Raw genomic sequence first — 8984 nt, 5'->3', positions numbered from 1 at the left:
ACTATGTGTGTGTGTGTATGAATCATATATAGGATGTGTGCTTCAATCATGTACATGATGTGTGCATATAGAATATAAATAACCCATGTAGGAAGTAACTGTACTAAACTTCTTTCTTATGGGAAACTATGATATTCTAATCCAAAGGATCACTAACTGCTAACTACTACATTAGTGTTCAATAGAAAGAGCTCTTACTCACTTCAATATAAGAAGAGTTTCTCCTGTTTCCTTCTAAAAATTTGAGTGTTTTAGGGTTTAAGTTTAAGGTTTTGATCCATTTTGAGTTGATGTTTGTGGAAGGTGAAAGAGGTACATCAAATTTTGTTTTCTACAAGTAGAAAAACAGGACTGGAGAGGGAGGGGGAGAGGGAGTGGGGGGAGTGGGAGGGTATTGGGAGGAGGGGAGGAGATGGAAATTTTTAATAAATAAAGAAAAGAAAAAAGAAAAACAGTTATGTCAGCAACATTTGTTAACTAGGATACTTCCATTACAGGTAGGTTTTTGCTTCATTGTGAGATTTAAGTGGGCACATACTTACTATTTTTTCTCTGTTTATACTCTGTTTTACCCCATTGGTACACCTGGCTGTTTATAATGCAGTGCCAGGATTGGACTGCCTTTATCATGTTCTTTGTGGCAGTTCTCATAATACTTTTTCTAAACCAGTGAAAAATGACATGAGAATTTTAGTAGTTACTGTGTTAAGTCTGTAAATTAATTTAGATAGTATAAAAATTTTCAGGATATTAAGTCTGTCAATCTAGTTTCATGGAGTACTTCTTCATACTCTGGTATGCTCTGTGATTTCCTTTTCCAGTACGATGGAATTTTCGGTGTAAAAGTCTTTCACCGCTTTGGTAAGATAGATTCCTAAATACTTGATTTTTGGGGAAATTGGTTTAATGGAATAATTTTCTGAAGTTCCCACTCCGAGAGTAGACTGTAAAAGCAAAAGATTGTTTTAGAAATATTGATTTTGTGCCCTACAATTATAATGTCTTTTCTAAGTTAGAGAGTTTTCTAGTAGACTCAATAAGAACTTTGAAGTGAAGAGCCATGTCTTCGCAGCTGAATAGTATTCCAGTGTGTAGATCACAACATTTTCATTATCCACCATGCACTAAATCACACTAATGTTGTTTCCATTTCAGGCTACTGTGAATTGGGCAGCAATGAGCATCACTGAGCAAGTATCTACTGAGTAGCCTCTTTCTTCCTGGGCATATACCTAGTAGTGGTGTAGCTGAGTCATACGGTGCACTTATGTGATGGTTTTTCCTGAGAGTTCCTTAATGATTCCCAGAGTGGCTGAAGCAATTTTCATTCCCACCAACAGTGAATGAGGTTCCTCTTTATCCACAACAATGTCAGCATTTGCTGTCAGCTGTTTTGTGGATGTGGCCATTCTAAATGGAGTAAGATGAAATCTCAACGTTCTTTTAATATCATTTCCCCAATTGCTAAGGATGATGAACACTTCTCACGTTTTTCTTAGGCACCTTTAATTCTTATACTGAGAAATCTCTATTTAGATCACTATCACTTTTGTTAATTGAGTTATTTGTTTCTTGGTCTCTGTTCTTTGACTTCTTTCCTTATTCTAGGTAATATGTATATAGCTGATAAAGATTCCCACTCTGACTTTCCTCATCACTCAATTGATTTCCTTAACTGAATGGAAAGTCTTTAGTAATAGGAGGTCAATGGCTGGTGTTCATTCCTTAGCTAATATAGTCTTGTTCAGAAAGTCCTTTCCTATACCTATATTATGTAGAGTACTGCCTATGTTCCTTCTGTTTTAGCATTGCAGGTTTGATCCACCTACTTTTAATTTTCATGCAGGTCAATAGACAAGGCTATAATTTTATTCTTATGCAGGTAGGCATCCTCTTTTCCCAGCACCATTTATTAAATATGCCCTATTTTCTTCAGCATATATTTTCCTGTTTCTTAAGACCTTGTCATAACTATAGGTGGCTGTATTTATGAGTACACATATTTGGGTCTTCTGTTTTGTTTTGTTGTTCTACGTGTCTGTTTAGGTTCCTGTGCCATATTGTTTTTACTACCCGGGTAATCTATTTGGAAGCCTCCAATAGCATCCACTCTAGTATTCTTCATTTGGCTAAGAGTTGTGTTGGATACATGGGCTTGTCTTGTTCTACTTGAAATTTGGGATTTTTTAACCAATTTTTGTAAGGAGATAGGCATTTTGATTGTAAGTATATTGAATCTGTAAGCTGTTTTCAGTTCCATGGTCATTTGAAATTGTTGGTTGTTTCTCAGTGTTTTCTGGTGGAGTTTTTGGGGTCTCTTATGTATATCACATCTCTCATCTTATTTGTAAGTTTGACTCTTTTCCAGTCTTATCTCTTCAATCTCCTTCTCTTTCCTTACTGCATCAGTGGTCACAGCACTATAGTGAAAGGGAATTAATGAAATTGGTTTTTAGGTTTTACTCTACATCACGAAACTTAACACACAAGGAAGTGAAAGATTGAAAGAGCCAGAATATTGGGAGATCTGCAGTCTCTCCTAGAAACAGCTGCATAAACAAGACTGGAAAAATGACAACATCAGTGTACGTGTGAACACGAAAAGGGAAAACTTCACAAGCTCCTGCTCCTAGAAAAGTATCATAGGTAACTAATCCTGCTGGGAGAAGGAGAGTTAACCTCTATCAGAGATGAGTGCCCTTATTTGTGCACAGCACAGAGTAGTCATCTTCAAAGCCACAAACACAGCACCAACCAAAGCAGACCCAGCAGATTTCCTACACAGACACACATAACCTCTAACAGGGGAGACACAGCCTGGACAATTATATTAAAACAAAAAGAGGCTACAAACAGGAGACTGTGGAGTTCGTGGGAGGAGTGTGAGGACAACTGGGAAGGACAAAAATGAGGGACATGAGAGAAGAAAAGTATACTTCGTTAAGTTAAAAACATTATAGAGAAAAATAATAATGTCTGCAAATACAGATAATTTGATTTCTTTCTCGTTTATAGCATTTATGTCTTTCTCTTGACTTGCTGCTATGCCTAAGACTTTGAATACAAATTAATTAAGAGAGGAGAGATTGGGCATCTTTGCCTCATTCCTGGTTGTAGAGGCAACGCTCTTCATTCCTTCTCTATTTACTATACTGTCGGCTATAGGTTTCTATGCATAGCCTTTATTATTTTGAGGTATGTTCTGTTTATTCCTGAAATCTCCAAATTTTTACCTTGAAAGCATGTCGAACTCTATCAAACACCTTCCCAGTATGTGCTGGATATTTTTATGGCAGCTTGACACAAGTCAAAATTCTCCGAGAGGAAGAAACCTCAATTAAGAAAATGTGCCCAGGTTGACATCCAGTTATGCCAGCACCATTTGTTAAAGATGCTTTCCTTCTTCCATTGTATACCTTTAGCTCCCTTGTCGAAAATTAGGTGTTCATAAGTTTGTGGGTTAATATCTGGGTCTTCTATTCGATTCCATAGGTCGACTTCTCTGTTCTTATGCCAATACCAAGCTGTTTTCAATACTGTAGCTCTATAATAGAGTTTGAAGTCAGGGATGGTAATGCCTCCAGAAGTTCTTTTATTGTATAAGATTGTTTTGGCTATCCTGGGTTTTTTGTTTTGCCATATAAACTTGATTTTTGTTCTCTCAAGGTCTGTGAAGAAGTTTGATGGGATTTTGATGGGGATTGCATTGAATCTATAGATTGCTTTTGGTAGAATTGCCATTTTTACTATGTTGATTCTCCCAATCCAAGAGCAGGGGAGGTCTTTCCATTTTCTGGTATCCTCCTCAATTTCTTTCTTCAAAGACTTAAAGTTTTTGTCAAATAGGTCTTTCACTTCCTTGGTTAGAGTAACCCCAAGATATTTTATGCTATTTGTGGCTATCATGAAAGGTGATGCTTCTCTGATTTCCCTCTCTGCTTCTTTATCCTTTGTGTATAGGAGGGCCACTGATTTTTTGGAGTTGATCTTGTATCCTGCCACGTTACTAAAGGTGTTTATCAGCTGTAGGAGTTCTTTGGTAGAGTTTTTGGGGTCACTTATGTAAACTATCATATCGTCAGCAAATAACAAAAGTTTAACTTCATCCTTTCCAATACGAATCCCCTTGATCTCCTTATGTTGTCTTATTGCTATTGCTAGAACTTCAAGCACTATATTGAAGAGGTATGGAGAGAGTGGACAGCCTTGTCGTGTTCCTGATTTTAGTGGAAAGGCTTTGAGTTTCTCTCCATTCAGTTTGATGTTAGCTGTCGGCTTGCTGTATATTGCTTTTATTATATTTAGGTATGATCCTTGTATCCCCAGTCTCTCCAACACCTTTATCATAAATGGGTGTTGAATTTTATCAAATGCTTTTTCAGCATCTAGTGAGATGATCATATGGTTTTTTTCTTTCAGTTTAATTATATGATGGATTACATTGATAGATTTGCGTATGTTGAACCAGCCCTGCATCTCTGGAATGAAGCCGACTTGATCATAATGGATAATTTTTCTAATGTGCTCTTGGATTCAGTTTGCCAGTATTTTATTGAGAATTTTCGCGTCGATGTTCATGAGTGAGATTGGCCTGTAATTCTCTTTCTTGGTTGTGTCTTTGTGTGGTTTTGGTATTAGGGTAACTGTAGCTTCATAAAAGGAGTTAGGCAATGACTCTTCTGTTTCTATATTGTGGAATACGTTAAGGAGTATAGGTATTAGCTCTTCCTGGAAGTTCTGGTAGAATTCTGCATTGAAACCATCTGGTCCTGGGCTTTTTTTGGTAGGGAGATTTTTGATAACAGCTTCTAATTCTTCGCGACTAACAGGTCTATTTAGATTGTTCACCTGTTCTTGGTTAAACTTTGGTATATGGTACTTATCTAAAAAAAATGTCCATTTCTTTTACATTTTCCAACTTTGTGGCATATAAACTTTCATAGTAAGATCTAATGATTCTCTGAATTTCCTCTGTGTCTGTGGTTATGTCCCCCTTTTCATTTCTGATCTTATTAATTTGCATGTTCTCTCTCTGCCGTTTGATTAACTTGGATAGGGGTTTGTCAATCTTGTTGATTTTCTCCAAGAACCAGCTTTTTGATTCATTGATTCTTTGGATTGTTTTCTCTGTTTCTATTTTGTTGATTTCAGCCCTCAGTTTGATGATTTCCAGTCTTCTAGACCTCCTGGGTGAATCAGCTTCTTTTTTTTCTAGATCTTTCAAGTGTGCTGTTAAGTCTCCAATGTGTGCTTTCTCCGCTTTCTTTAATTGGGCACTTAGTGCTATGAACTTTCCTCTTAGCACTGCTTTCATAGTGTCCCATAGGTTTGAGTATGTTGTGTCTTTGTTTTCATTAAATTCAAGGAAGAGTTTAATTTCTTTCTTTATTTCTTCCTTGACCCAGGGGTGATTTAGTAGTTGACTGTTCAGTTTCCATGAGTTTGTTGGCTTCCTGGGGGGAGCATTGTTGTTGAATTCTAATTTTAGTCCATGGTGATCTGACAAGACACAGGTAGTTACTAATATTTTTTTGTATCTGTGGAAGTTTGCTTTGTTACCGAGTATGTGGTCAATTTTCGAGAAGGTTCCATGAGCTGCAGAGAAAAAGGTATATTCTTTCCTATTTGGGTGGAGTGTTCTATAGATGTCTGTTAAGTCCATTTGATTCAATACCTCCAATAGGTCTCTCAATTCTCTGTTTGGTTTCTGTCTGATTGACCTGTCCATTGGTGAGAGAGGAGTGTTGAAGTCTCCTACTATTAGTGTGTGTGGTTTGATGACCGCCTTGAGTTCTAGAAGAGTTTCTTTTACATATGTGGGTGCCTTTATATTAGGAGCATAGATATTCAGGATTGAGACTTCCTCCTGATGAATTGTTCCAGTTATGAGTATGAAATGTCCATCTCCATTTCTTCTGATTGATTTTAGTTTGAAGTCGATTTTGTTAGATATTAGAATGGCCACGCCCGCTTGTTTCTTAGGTCGATTTGCTTGGAAAACCTTTTCCCAACCCTTTACTCTGAGTAAGTGTCTGTCTTTGTGGTTGAGGTGTGTTTCTTGTAAACAGCAGAATGTTGGATCCTGTTTTCGTATCCAGTCTCTAAGTCTGTGCCTTTTTATAGGTGAATTGAGTCCATTGATATTAAGTGATATTAATGACCAGTGGTTGTTGACTCCGGTCATTTTTTTTTTTTAGGTAGTAGAGTGTATGTGTTTTTCTTCTTTGATTTGTGCTTGTGAATGGTCGCTAGATGTTCGAGTTATTGTAGGCCGTGTTGGGAATGTTGGATTCCTTCGGTAGTGATTTTCCTTCTAATATTCTCTGTAAGGCTGGATTAGTAGCTACGTATTGTTTAAATCTGTTTTTATCCTGGAATATTTTGTTTTCTCCGTTGATAGTGAACAATAGCTTGGCTGGGTATATTAGTCTGGGTTTGCATCCATGGTCTCTTAGTTTCTGCAGTACCTCTATCCAGGATCTTCTGGCTTTCATGGTTTCCATAGAGAAATCCGGTGTAAGCCTGATAGGTTTACCTTTATAAGTTACTTGACCTTTTTCCTTTGCAGCTCTTAAAATTTTTTCTTTAATATTTATGTTTTGTGTTTTGATTATTATATGGCGCGGGGATGTTTTTTTCTGATCCAATCTATTCGGTGTTCTGTATGCTTCTTGAACCTTCATAGGAATATCGTTCTTTAGGTTGGGAAAGTTTTCTTCTATAATTTTGTTGAATATATTTTCTGGGCCTTTGATCTGCAGTTCTTCTCCTTCTTCAATCCCTATTATTCTTAGATTTGGTTTTTTTTATTGTGTCCCAGATTTCCTGAATGCTTTGTGAAGAGAATTTGTTGGATTTGCCGTTTTCTCTGACCAGAGCATTTATTTTCTCTATGGTATCTTCAGAATCTGAGATTCGTTCTTCTATCTCTTGTATTCTATTGGTTATGCTTGATTCTGTAGTCTCCGCTCGTTTACCTAGGTTTTCCATATCCAGCCGGTTCTCGTTTTGTGTTTTCTTCATTGCCTCCATTTCAGTTTTCAATTCTTGGACTGTTTCCTTTACTTGTTTGATTGTTTTTTCTTGGTTTCTCAGGGTATCACTCACGGATTTACTTATTTCTTCAAACTTTTTGTTATATTTCTCATCCATTTCTATACTCATTTCTTCAAACTTTTTGTTATACTTCTCGACCAGTTCCTTAAGGGAGTTATTCATATCCTGTTTAAGGGACTCTATTGCTTTCATAATGGCACTTTTTTCCACTTCATCCGGGTTAGAGTGTCCAAATCCTTCTGTTGTAGGGTCGTTGGGATCTGATATTTTCATGTTGTTTTTCAGATTGTTGGAGGAGGTCTTGCCTTGGTGTCTGCCCATCTCTTCGATCAAATGCTCTCTATTGGAACTTCTGGTATCGGGTCAGGTTCCCTTGTTGGGCAGGGAGTTCACTGATAGAATGCCTACCTTTCCCCAGGCAGGGTATTGAAGCACAGGCACTCCCTCTTTCCGGGATGCCCCTACAGAGCAGGCCCAGTGTGCAAGGCAGCTGAACTGGGGAAATTTTATGGCCTCAGTGGGAGGGGAGAAATATAGAAATTTGTACCTGGATGGAAGCTGGGATGGCAGGCGGGAGAGCCTAGCAGGGTGGAGCCAGCAGAGCAGGCTGACCTGGGAGTCTATGGGGTCGGGGAAAGTCCTAGCTCCCCCTCGCCGGGCCCCTGCCGCGGGCCCGAATCAACTCACTACTCCGAAGGCCCTCTGGATGGAAGCTGGGATGGCTGGCGGGAAGCTAGCAGGGTGGAGCCAGCAGATCAGGCTGACCTGGGAGTCTATGGGGTCGGGGAAAGTCCTAGCTCCCCCTCGCCGGGCCCTTGCCGCGGGCCCGAATCAACTCACCACTCCGAAGGCCCTCTGGATGGAAGCTGGGATGGCTGGCGGGAAGCTAGCAGGGTGGAGCCAGCAGAGCAGGCTGACCTGGGAGTCTATGGGGTCGGGGAAAGTCCTAGCTCCCCCTCGCCGGGCCCCTGCCGCGGGCCTGAATCAACTCACCACTCCGAAGGCCCTCTGGATGGAAGCTGGGATGGCTGGCGGGAAGCTAGCAGGGTGGAGCCAGCAGAGCAGGCTGACCTGGGAGTCTATGGGGTCAGGGAAAGTCCTAGCTCCCCCTCGCCGGGCCCCTGCCGTGGGCCCGAATCAACTCACCACTCCGAAGGCCCTCTGGATGGAAGCTGGGATGGCTGGCGGGCTCAGGGTTTTATTAGATGGCCTTTGGATCTTGTTGGGAGCAACGCCAGCTCAGATTGAAAAATATATTTAAATTAGATGTGTATATTAATACACTGATTTAAATTTATATCGTTATTTTAGGTATACTGTAAATAGTTTAATTTCTTAAGATTTTTCTGACATCCTTATGTCTACTTTACCCTCCTTCCTCCTGCCTCCATATTTATTTCCCTCCTTGAATCTAATTAGGGCTTCCCACCATTTTCCCATTTTCTCAGATCCCCATTTCCCCTGTCAGATCACTAATAACTTGTTCTTCCCCTCTTTTGCTCTCCCCATCCCTGCTCTGGCAACTGTACCTTTTTACTTTCTTGTTTCTGAGGTTATTCCTGGTGATGTACTTTCTGTTCTGATTTGAGCTAGGTGGTTTATAACATTTATTGACTTATACATGTTGAGACAGTCTTACATTTCAGGGATAAAGTCAACTTAGTCATAGTGGATAATCTTTTTCATGCATGTCTGTATTTTGTCTGTAGTTATTTTCTTAAACAATCTTGAGTCTGTGTTCATCAATGATATGTCCTGTAGTTTTCTGGGTTGTAGTTATACCTTTCACTAGTTTGGGTATAATGTGATACTGGCGTCATTGAAGTAGTTTTGGAATATATTTCTGTTTCTATGTTTTTAATGGTTTAAGAAATATTGTATGTATTCTTTAAAAAGTGGTAGAATTCTACTGTGAATCCATATGGCTA

The sequence above is a fragment of the Myodes glareolus genome, chromosome 2, assembly GCF_982192425.1.
Source record: "Myodes glareolus chromosome 2, mMyoGla1.1, whole genome shotgun sequence".
In the NCBI taxonomy this organism is placed as follows: Eukaryota; Metazoa; Chordata; class Mammalia; order Rodentia; family Cricetidae; genus Myodes; species Myodes glareolus.
Note: the sequence above shows the minus strand (reverse complement) of the source record.